The sequence below is a fragment of the Alosa alosa genome, chromosome 12 (genome assembly GCF_017589495.1).
Source record: "Alosa alosa isolate M-15738 ecotype Scorff River chromosome 12, AALO_Geno_1.1, whole genome shotgun sequence".
In the NCBI taxonomy this organism is placed as follows: Eukaryota; Metazoa; Chordata; class Actinopteri; order Clupeiformes; family Clupeidae; genus Alosa; species Alosa alosa.
The window spans coordinates 32834689-32844936 of NC_063200.1; the positions used below are offsets into that span (position 1 = coordinate 32834689).

General features: G+C 37.5%; 1 long non-coding RNA gene across 1 annotated transcript; it reads left to right on the forward strand.

Annotated features, from left to right (window-relative positions):
• The first annotated feature begins 6704 nt into the window (after positions 1-6704).
• Positions 6705-8053, forward strand: LOC125305005. Its single transcript, XR_007195309.1, has 4 exons — positions 6705-6723; positions 7123-7201; positions 7817-7883; positions 8007-8053. It is a non-coding gene; the product is annotated as an uncharacterized LOC125305005 (long non-coding RNA).
• Positions 8054-10248: the final 2195 nt, after the last annotated feature.

The window sequence follows — 10248 nt, forward strand, 5'->3', positions numbered from 1 at the left end:
TTATGCTAACCATGTTACTTAGCTAACTTAGCTAATCATTTTAAGCAGTTTTGCTAAAAATGCTAACTAGCATGCTAACATGCTAGCATGCTAACTATGCTAACCATGTTACTTAGCTAACTTCGCTAACTAGCTACAGTGGGTAGGAGTCATAGTTGATGACAAGTAACAGTTACAATGGCTGAACAGTTAAAAAGTTCAGTAGTTTAAAGGGTTAAATTGTTTTAACAGTAAAATATTATAGTGAGGACTTTTATTTTTAAACAGTTTTGGCAGAGGAAGCAGTTGAACAGGATGTGTAGTCTTAATAGGGCCAGTTTGTATGCTTAAAGCCTGAGACTGGCAGTTGATCCAGGTGGTCCGAACACCTGCCATAGGATTCTAATTGCTTAACGGCCGTATTGTGATGTCATAATCATAATGTTAAGTCAATGGGGAAATTTGAATTAGTTTTTAATTAATAGTTTAAAAAGTATAAAAGTTACAAAGATGAAAAATACAAAGCCCACATGTCCTAAGTAAGACCTACGCAACATAGTTTGAATGAAGTTTCTACGTTAAACGGTTGAAGCTGCATTAAATGCGTTAGAAGAAGAATAAGAAGAAGAAGAAGAAGAAGAAGAAGAAAAAGCCTGCAATTTCATGCACTTTAATAAGGAAATACAGTGCATGAAAATGCAAAAATATGATGTCAAATATCATACAGAGTAAAAACAAACTAAATTGGTTGCTAAAAAGATGAGGTTTAATATATCAATGACTCAACAGTTAAATAATACTTTATATAGGTTAATTTACTTGGTAGATGAGGTTTAATATAGTTGGAATGATTGAACAGTTAAATAAGTGGATAGTTTAAATGGTTAAATTATTTAGGTAGATAGTTGACTCCATAACTGACACTTGGAATGGCTCTAATGTTTGCTAGCAGTTATGCTAACTATATTAACAAAGATAATAATGTTAACCAAGTTACTAAAATGCTAACCATGTGAGCATTAGCTAATCAATTTTGCTTTAAAATGTTAAAATGCTAAGTATGCTAACCATGTGACTTAGCTAACTAATCTAATTATTTTTAAAAAATGCAAAACTATCCAAGATCTTAACATGCTAACTATGCTAACCATGTTACTTATGTGACTTAGCTAACTTAACTAATCATTTTAAGCAGTTTTGCTAAAAATGCTAACTAGCATGCTAGCATGCTAACTATGCTAACCATGTGACTTAGCTAACTTAGCTAATCATTTTTAGCAGTTTTGCTAAAAATGGTAACTAGCATGCTAGCATGCTAACTATGCTAACCATGTGACTTAGCTAACTTAGCTAACTAGCTCCAGTGGGTAGGAGTCATAGTTGATGACAAGTAACAGTTACAATGGCTGAACAGTTAAAAGGTTCAGTAGTTTAAAGGGTTAAATTGTTTAACAGTGAAATATTGTAGTGAGGACTTTTATTCTGAAACAGTTTTTGGCAGAGGAAGCAGTTGAATAGGGTGTGTAGTCTTAATAGGGCCAGTTTGTATGCTTAAAGCCTGAGAATGGCAGTTGGGACAGGTGGCCCGAACACCTGCCATAGGATTCTAATTGCTTAACGGCTCTATTGTGATGTCATCAGCCCATGTTAAGTCTATGGGGAAATTTTGAACAGTTTTTAATTAATAGTTTAAAAAGTATAAAAGTTACAAAGCTGAAAAATACATAGCACCCATGTCCTAAGTAAGACCCAATGTAACATAGTTTGAATGAAGTTTCTACGTTAAACGGTTGAAGCTGCATTAAACGCGTTAGAAGAAGAAGAATAAGAAGAAGCCTAGGAAGAACAGTACAGTGCATTTTCATGCACTGTAATAAGAAGCCTAGGAAGAACAGTACAGTGCATTTTCATGCACTGTAATAAGAAGCCTAGGAAGAACAGTACAGTGCATTTTCATGCACTGTAAAAAGCCTTGGAAGAACAGTACAGTGCATTTTCATGCACTGTAATAAATATATAAGACATTTCTTAATAAATACACTTGTTACTAAAAGCCTTCAACTTTAATAATTTGTATGATCACCACTTTTAAATTAATGTTACTGCCCCTTTAAGACGCCTTCCTAGCCACGAGCTAGTATGAGTTAGATGCAAGCAAGTTCACCTAATGGAAAAAACGAAAAGATGCAAAATCATTCATCATGGGACAACATACAGCACCGAACTATATAGGAATTAAACACCTTTCACGTCTTTTCTATCACCAAACCGAGTCTGTTCTATCACATCTAAGCGACAATTTCGTGGTGCTTTCAATAGTATGACTGTTTTGGTGAGTTTCACTTTATTTCCTAAAGTGTAGGCTATCTGTAAAAACGTGAGTTCAATGAAGATATTACAGAACATGCTAGCTTCTAGCTGCTAACTGTATGAAACCATTACCCAAATACAGCTCAGTTCTGTAAGTGTTTTTATTGTTTTCTGATGTTTTTATGTTAGAAAGGGAAATGTGTTTAAGATTATTCCCTATCTTTTGACATTTCATGGATTATTTTACGGTTAAATAACGTTACGTTAATTTAGCGTTTTGTGAGACCGTTTGGTGTTGCCATGGCGATACAGTCAATGGCAAGGGAAATGGCATGTGTCACTCCCCGATGTGAGTCGCTACCCGATGTGAGTCACGCATGCTCAGATTGATAGGTTTTACGGCACAACGCCAAGGGATCCGACTGAAATCCATAAAATAATTACAGTGCATGAAAATGCACTGTTCTGTTATCCGAAGTCTTCTTCTTCTTCTTCTTCCTACCAAATTTCTGCGTCTAATTCAGCTTCAACCGTTTAACGTTAGAAACTTTGTTCAAACTTTGTAACGTGAGGGTCTTGAAAAGGAGACTTGAGGAATGTATTTTCACTTTTGTAAACTTTATACTTTTTGAGATATTAATAAAAAACAAGCTTATTTTTCCCCATAGACTTTGTATGGGGACTATGACATCATAATGGGCTAATTAACTTGATTTGCACCTGTATCAACTTCCAGCTGCTCTACTAGGTCCCATCAAAAAGCTAGTTAAACTGATTGCACCTGTATCAACTGCTTTCTGCTCAATTCTACAAGGATATAAGGCACATTCCATCCAACTTTCTATCCATTCATCCTCTTCAAACCATTCACTCATCTACCCATTAAACTATCCCATCAACATCCATTAAACAATCTGCCTATCAACATCCATTCAACTTTCTGTCTATCAACATCCATTACACTATCTATATTTAACTTTTAAACTATACACTCTGTCTCAGGCTTTAAACATACAATCTGGCTCTACAGATCCTGTTCAACTATTTCCTCTGCCCACAACTGTTTCAAAATAAATGTCCTCACTACAATAATTCACTATTAAATAATTTAACTATTTAAACTACTCAACTATTTAACTGTTCAGCCATTTCAACTGTCAGTTGTTATCAACTATGACTTCTGCCAACTGTTATCGAATAAAAGTTTGTTTTGCATTTTATGTTAATATACAGTATGTTTATATTTTCATGCACTGGTAATTTCCTCGAAATTACATTTTCTAGTTAACTTTTCTGTTTCAAAAACGTTTTAGCTATCTAAGATTGTTTGATTGCTAACGTTAGCAAACGCCATTCAAGTGACAGCCTTTGTTGTGCTTGATTGCTTACTTACTTGCCAGCAGTGAACAAACTTCGTTATAGGTCAATTTTTATTGATATTACACTAACATATCTCTCGCTAGCAGGCTACTTCAGCCTCTAATCTGGAACTGACATTAGAGATCATGCCGTGAAAATGTGATGCCTTACGCTAAATAATACATTACTGCTGTGTAGGCTAATGTCATTATTCTGTGGCTAACAGCACTGGTAGTCGCAAAGTAGCAAAGTGACGCATGCGCGACTCACATCCGGTAGCGACTCACATCGGGGAGTGACAGCATGTACTAACGTTATTTACTGAGTGTTTTATTTACTTTTATGGCCTGTTGTGCAGGTGAGTTTATCAGTTTTCTTTCTATGATACACAGTTAGCTGTGCACTTGATCTCTCCCTGAGTGTTGGTGACACGCCCATTTTTGGGCCTGTCCTGTGCTGTGGTTCATGGCTATGCTTTCAGAAAAATAAAGTGTCTAATATCTGTAAGCGTTTGCCTGAAATTTGATCACAAATTCAATCTTATTACAGAAGCGATCATGAAATGGGAGCCAGGGCTGGAAGAGGAGGTGGAGCTCCTGATAGCTGAGGTCTTAAAACATGCCCCTGCAGCCCACACCAGAAGTTTAAAGGTGAGTTGAAACGAGAGAGGCAAATATCCCTCTAAATCAATTATACGAACATGCCGACTATTAGGGAACAATTATCATATTTTTGTATACCACCTCAAAATTATATGCAGATCCATGCCCTACTTTTTAAGCTTGTTCACAAGACGTGGTTACTCGTCTTCATCTTCAAGCCAAACAATAACCTTGGCGGCTCGACACCATCTACACGACGCTGTTTTGTTTTTTTTAAACCGGTTATTATTTTCCCCTGTCATAATTTATGTGCACAATGTATCAGCCTTTTGTGGCCAAGTTACTGAAGCACACCATGAGCTTAACTTAGTTAAACATTAGCTAAGCTTACTACAACCTATGACTGACGCTGGTTAATGATAATGTTTTCTCCAGTAGTGCTCAGACCTACACTCTAAAAACAGATTGGTTAAAAAAACAACTAATATCGTTGGTTAAGCATATATTAGTTAATTTAACAAACATATTGGTAATTATTAAACCAATACATTAGTTATTCATTAACCAACATCATTAGTTAAGCAAATATTGGTTGATTTAACTAAGACACATTGGTTAATGGATAACCTCTCATTTGTTCATGGATTTTTTTTCTCAACAACCAATTTAATTGGTCAGCACTCACTTTAAGAAAATGAAATAACAAATATTATTGTTTAACCAGCTATCTGTTAATTTAACCAAGAGTTATCGGTTTACATTGAATGTACCATTTCCAGGGTTTCCGTGGGGTCTTTGAAGTCTAACATTTAAAATATAAAATAGGCCTAGCCTGTATTTGTGAAGCTTCAGGAGTTTTGCCTACACTTTGCCTTTGTTAGGCTATATTGAAATTATGACAGAATTTTCTTGATTAGGGTAAGGCCCCCTCTGTGAAAGTAGGCTAGGCCTATAGGTCCTGTGTACATGGCTGCCATTTCTGCATAGCATGTTAAAGTTTAATGTTTTTTTTTCATTTTTTTTTTTTCCCCTTGGGGATCAATAAAGTATCTATCTATCTATCTATCTAAGTGGAGGATTTGACTGTTGATTCACATAGACTTATACATAGTTTTCTTAAAGGCGCTCAATGCCTTCAGCCCCTTGCATTCCCCAGGGGGACCCTGCATTGTGTCGTGCTCCCATCGAGCCCTTGACTGAAGCGGAGTGGTTCACAAACCAAATAGCCTATATTTATTTAGGTCTTAAATTGGCAGATGCACCAGTGCGGTGCATTTTGTGTGGACCACTTGCTTGAATTGTGTCTTCTATTTGAGGGGAAGTGAACTTTTTTTCATGTGAAGTTGCAGCCTGTATAGGCTAGTCCTAAAAAGTGTAGGCTATACCCTACCCAGCGGGCACCTTGATGTCAATTTGATGTCAAGAATTAGTCAAGGCTTTGACCAACATGTTGAGCATAATTTCATACTATTTTAGCTTTACAAGCTGGCTTGCTTGTGATTGTAAAGAGGTTCAACAGGGACATGTAGTCACTATAAAACTTGGGTCAATATGATTAATGTTAAATCAGTCAAATTGATCTGAAATTGACGTCACACCATATGAGAACCATAATAATCATAATAGTAGTAATAATAGCCCACTAGGCTAATGTTACTATTGTTTGAACACTTCTATCAATCAGTTTAGTAGCCATTTCAATGTAACAGTCTAAAAATGGCAACAGTTAATAATTTTCACATAGGCTACGATTGTTTTAAACTCTTGATAAGCGCATACGCTTTGCAGCAATTCCCATCCCCCACCCCTGACTGACATTTCAACTCCAGCCACCAGTGACTTCAACTGTCACTTTTCTGTCATGCAGCTGACTACATGTGTAAGCTGTTCAAACTCTGCCTGTCCTTATCATTCAAGGTAAGAATTAAAGTACTTTGTATGTCAATTGAAAACGGGAATTTATTAGAAATATAGCTTTTATTGTTTTCATAATGGAATGTTAACCAAATATGTTAGAATTAGCTAGCTAGCTAACGTTAGCGATGTTAGCTGTGAATGTTAGCTTTTCCAGTAACTAACTTCACCATTATGTGGAATATCTGTGTTGAATGATGTGTTAATATCATATCTAGCAATAATTCTGTCTGAGATGTCGTTATGAATAGAGTTTTAGTTTGAATGAAATATCTGGCACAAGTAGGTTAGCTCTAGCTAACTTAGCTAGCTGCTACATTTAAAGTGTCTTTACATGTCTATTACCATGAGACACAGATGAAAGTTGTTAACGTTACCTTGCTAACTTGGGGTGTGTGTGTGTGTGTGTGTGTGTGTGTTAGTTAATCTTAGTCTCCTTCTGTTCCCTCTGTTTACAGTGTGTTATGAGGACTGCTTCCCTGAGAATGCTGAGTGCATTCTGGAATATTCAAATGTGTGCCACTTCCATACGGACCGCCAAAGAGAGTTCACTCATCAGGTAGAGACACACATACACGAATTACATTAGGGTTGTAACGATATGCAATTTGAAACCTAAATCGCACACGCAATATCATATCCACAACCTGTGTCGAAAGTGAAAAGGCAGAACCGCGACACACCCTTTCTAGTGTTTCACACAGTGCTTTGCAGCTTACAGTATAAGCAACACACATCTCCGCTTTACTTACCGTAGCCTACGTTGTCCAAAAAAATACATAAATAAATCATAATTTCGCATCAGCTCATTACTTTCATTGTAGACTATGCTTGCAACTTTGCAAATAGTATAGAAGTAAACAAAAAGTATTTGAGGATGTATTTGTGTCTGTAACTGTGTTTAGTTTATCCCCTGTTTTATGTGTCTGTTGCTATGTGTGCTCCATCAACTGTCTAGGTCAAAGTTGGTCTGTCCTGATGGCACTACCTGCTGCTTGATGATGTCTAGTAGCCATCGCTGCTGCCTTCAACGCGGTGTAAGTGTTTGTGTTTTGAATATTTTTTTTCCATGGTGAGGGCTATGGGGTATGTTATTGTGCATGCTCTAATTTTGTTTGACATATGTGCTATGTAATGCATTAAAGGTTGTATCAGCGATTTCAGGCCCAAAAGGCCCACACATAAATGATCACATTCATCTAATCTTCCTAACGATCTGCTAGCTGTCTGCCCCATAAGCAGGCCATCAAAAAAATGCGCCTCTGTAGGCAGCCTAGGCTCTGAGATCTGTACAAAAAACAATTGCTACCAACAAGGGTTGGCAAATACTCAAAGGCAAAATAAAGTGTTTCAACCAATAACTGACAAGATGCGGGCTTAGGAGAGTTTTAATTGTAACGAGTGAGGGGGGGGAGAGTAGCGAGCTAGCTATCACTGATACAACCTTTTAATCACAGAAACTAATCATGATTATTGCAGCTACTTAAAATGGTCTTGAATTTTGCAATTTAGCCACGCTTACCATTGTGTTGGTGGTAATGTGAGCAGTGAATATCTGCCAAACTGATCATAATCATTATTTAAAAAATTGTACAGCAACTCAATTTATTGTACAGCATGCATAATTTGGTTTAATCCTATCTTTTATTGAGTCCTCACAAATAAACTGATATCAAGAATTAACATAGATGGTGATGGTGGCAAGTGTGCCTTCAGAAGGTATTTATAATTTATTTTTTTACACCAGATTGACTTACCTTTCCTTATTTTTTTTAATGCTATGATTTTTTATCTTAATCAACAATAACCAGATGTATGGCAAATGGTGTTTTCTTTTTTTAGGTGCCACCCAGCAGTCCCAGCCTGCTTTTGCAAGTCCGATGGGGATGATCTATGTTAAGGTCGTAGGCAAGAAGGCAGAGTGCCGCTGCAGGCAATGTTAGGATAAGGTATGATATCACACAGACATACTACTGCTCAGAAGTGTAATGCGGTCACTGTGAAATGTGACCCTGCAAGGCTTAAACCAGTCGCTTTGGTAAAATTTTACAAAATTAAGTTAATGTGCTCACACTGAACGGCCATTGACTAAGCTTTCCAACGATATGTATAGGTATTGCAAAAAGTATCGCTAAGATAACCGCATCCAAAGTTGGCATGGTTCTCCTGTCACCTTACACATGAGAAGAGGAGAAAATCACCTTTTAAGTAAATTGTCACGGCGATAATGTGAGGACACAGCACCATTAGCCTTACAGTAGCTTGACTTTGAAGCCGGATGACTGACTATGTCCAGTTTTATCAACCGAAAGGGAGTGTCTTTTTCTGCCCCTAGTTCATACCTGGGACGGTCATAAGGTGTCACTATAGAATAGAATTAATGTATTTCGGGGAAGTAAGGGGAGAAGAAGTTCTGTGTACACAGATTGTGCAGGCTATAGGCCCACTTTTAAAATGTGCTACGTTAATGGAAAACTTCTCCTGGTCCGTTAAAATGACGCCAGGATATTTCCTAAAAAGTTCGCGGCTTTTGACCGTTCGTGCCTTCCCTGAAAGGCAAGTCTTTCACATTCATATTCGGTTACATCTGCCAAGAACGATAGAGAGCTTACACATTGAGTAACGAGAAGCCTAATGAGTCAATTTTAGCTCTACTGTAAAACCTTATAGCCAAGCGGACAAATGGAATGACTCTAACTGTGTTTAATCTTCACCTAAATAAAGTCAGGGTTTAGAGCAACACCAAAGAGTTTTTGTACCTTAAAATAATGTTTCCAAAATCGCTTTCAGTGGTTCATCAACTTGTAACAGGGTGAACGGCACTTCTGCATTCGGGCTTATGGACCCCATCGGCTATAACCGCATTCTATGGGGTTTGCCAGATCGGTGCACCGGTCTGTAGTTCGATGGTTCAAGACATAAGAAACTACAAATTTGACTTGCATCTGATGTCGCAATACATCGATCTTTCATAAATCGGTAAATATATTCTACCTTGTCTGTGGACATCGTTATTTGCAAAGCCGCTGATAAAACAAATAGCGCGGCGTGAGGGAAAGTTATTTGGTGTTGCTTTAACAGTCAAAACGTATGTTTATCCGTGAAATTTGTTCACAATATGAAAGTGTAGACTGTATGTCGTCAATGCAAGCAGCGTGTATCGCGCCCGCCTGTTGTTTAAAGGGAAACTTGGCAGGATTTCCCCTCTGCTGGAGAAATTGTGCATTATGCTATTTCAAACTGTGGGAAAAGGTAACGATAAAGCACATGGATTTGTTTACAAGCTAGCAAACGGTTAGCATAAGTTTGGCAGAACTATGTGGATGTTACAAGGTAAGAAACACCATTTAAAAACGAAGTTTCTTGTTTCTCACTTCTTTCCGGACGGTAGTCTCAATGTTGCAAGGTTGGTTTTCCTTCTGGGGACGCTTAGACGAAAGGGGAAAGTCACCATTTTCACCGAACAGGTCATTTAACCATCCAAATGATTTCTAAACGGGTTTATTACGCGAAATAGTTGCCAAGTTCCCTTTAAAGATTGAATGTGAAACGGATTTGGAGCAAAAGGCTAAAATTTAACGAGCTACAATTTGTAAGGTATCACCAATATCAATTTAATGTTATAGATGTATGGCCATATACATTCTTAAAATGGTTCTGGTCTAGACTTAAATATCTATTGAAAACTTCACAATGGAGGGTGTTTTAGATGTGATCTGCAGGACCTGTTGGCTATTTTTAGAAGGTGCCTGGGAGACCACTGGATTTAGACTGTTAAACCCTGACTTTATTTAGGTGAAGATTCAAACACATTAGCAGTCATTCTCTGTCCACGCCGCTTATAAGGTTTTACGAAGAGCTAAAATTTACTCTGCTACTCAATGTACCAGCCTTCCATTTCCTGGCAGATGTAACCTAATATGAATGTGAAAGACTTGCCTTCAGGGCACTTAACGGCACGCTAATCTAACTTTTAGGAAATATCCTGGCCATTTTAGGGACGTTTTTCCATTGACGAGGCCTAGCAGCAGAGATTTTAAAAGCTCATACACAATCTGTGTCTCACAGACTTCTCTCCTCACTT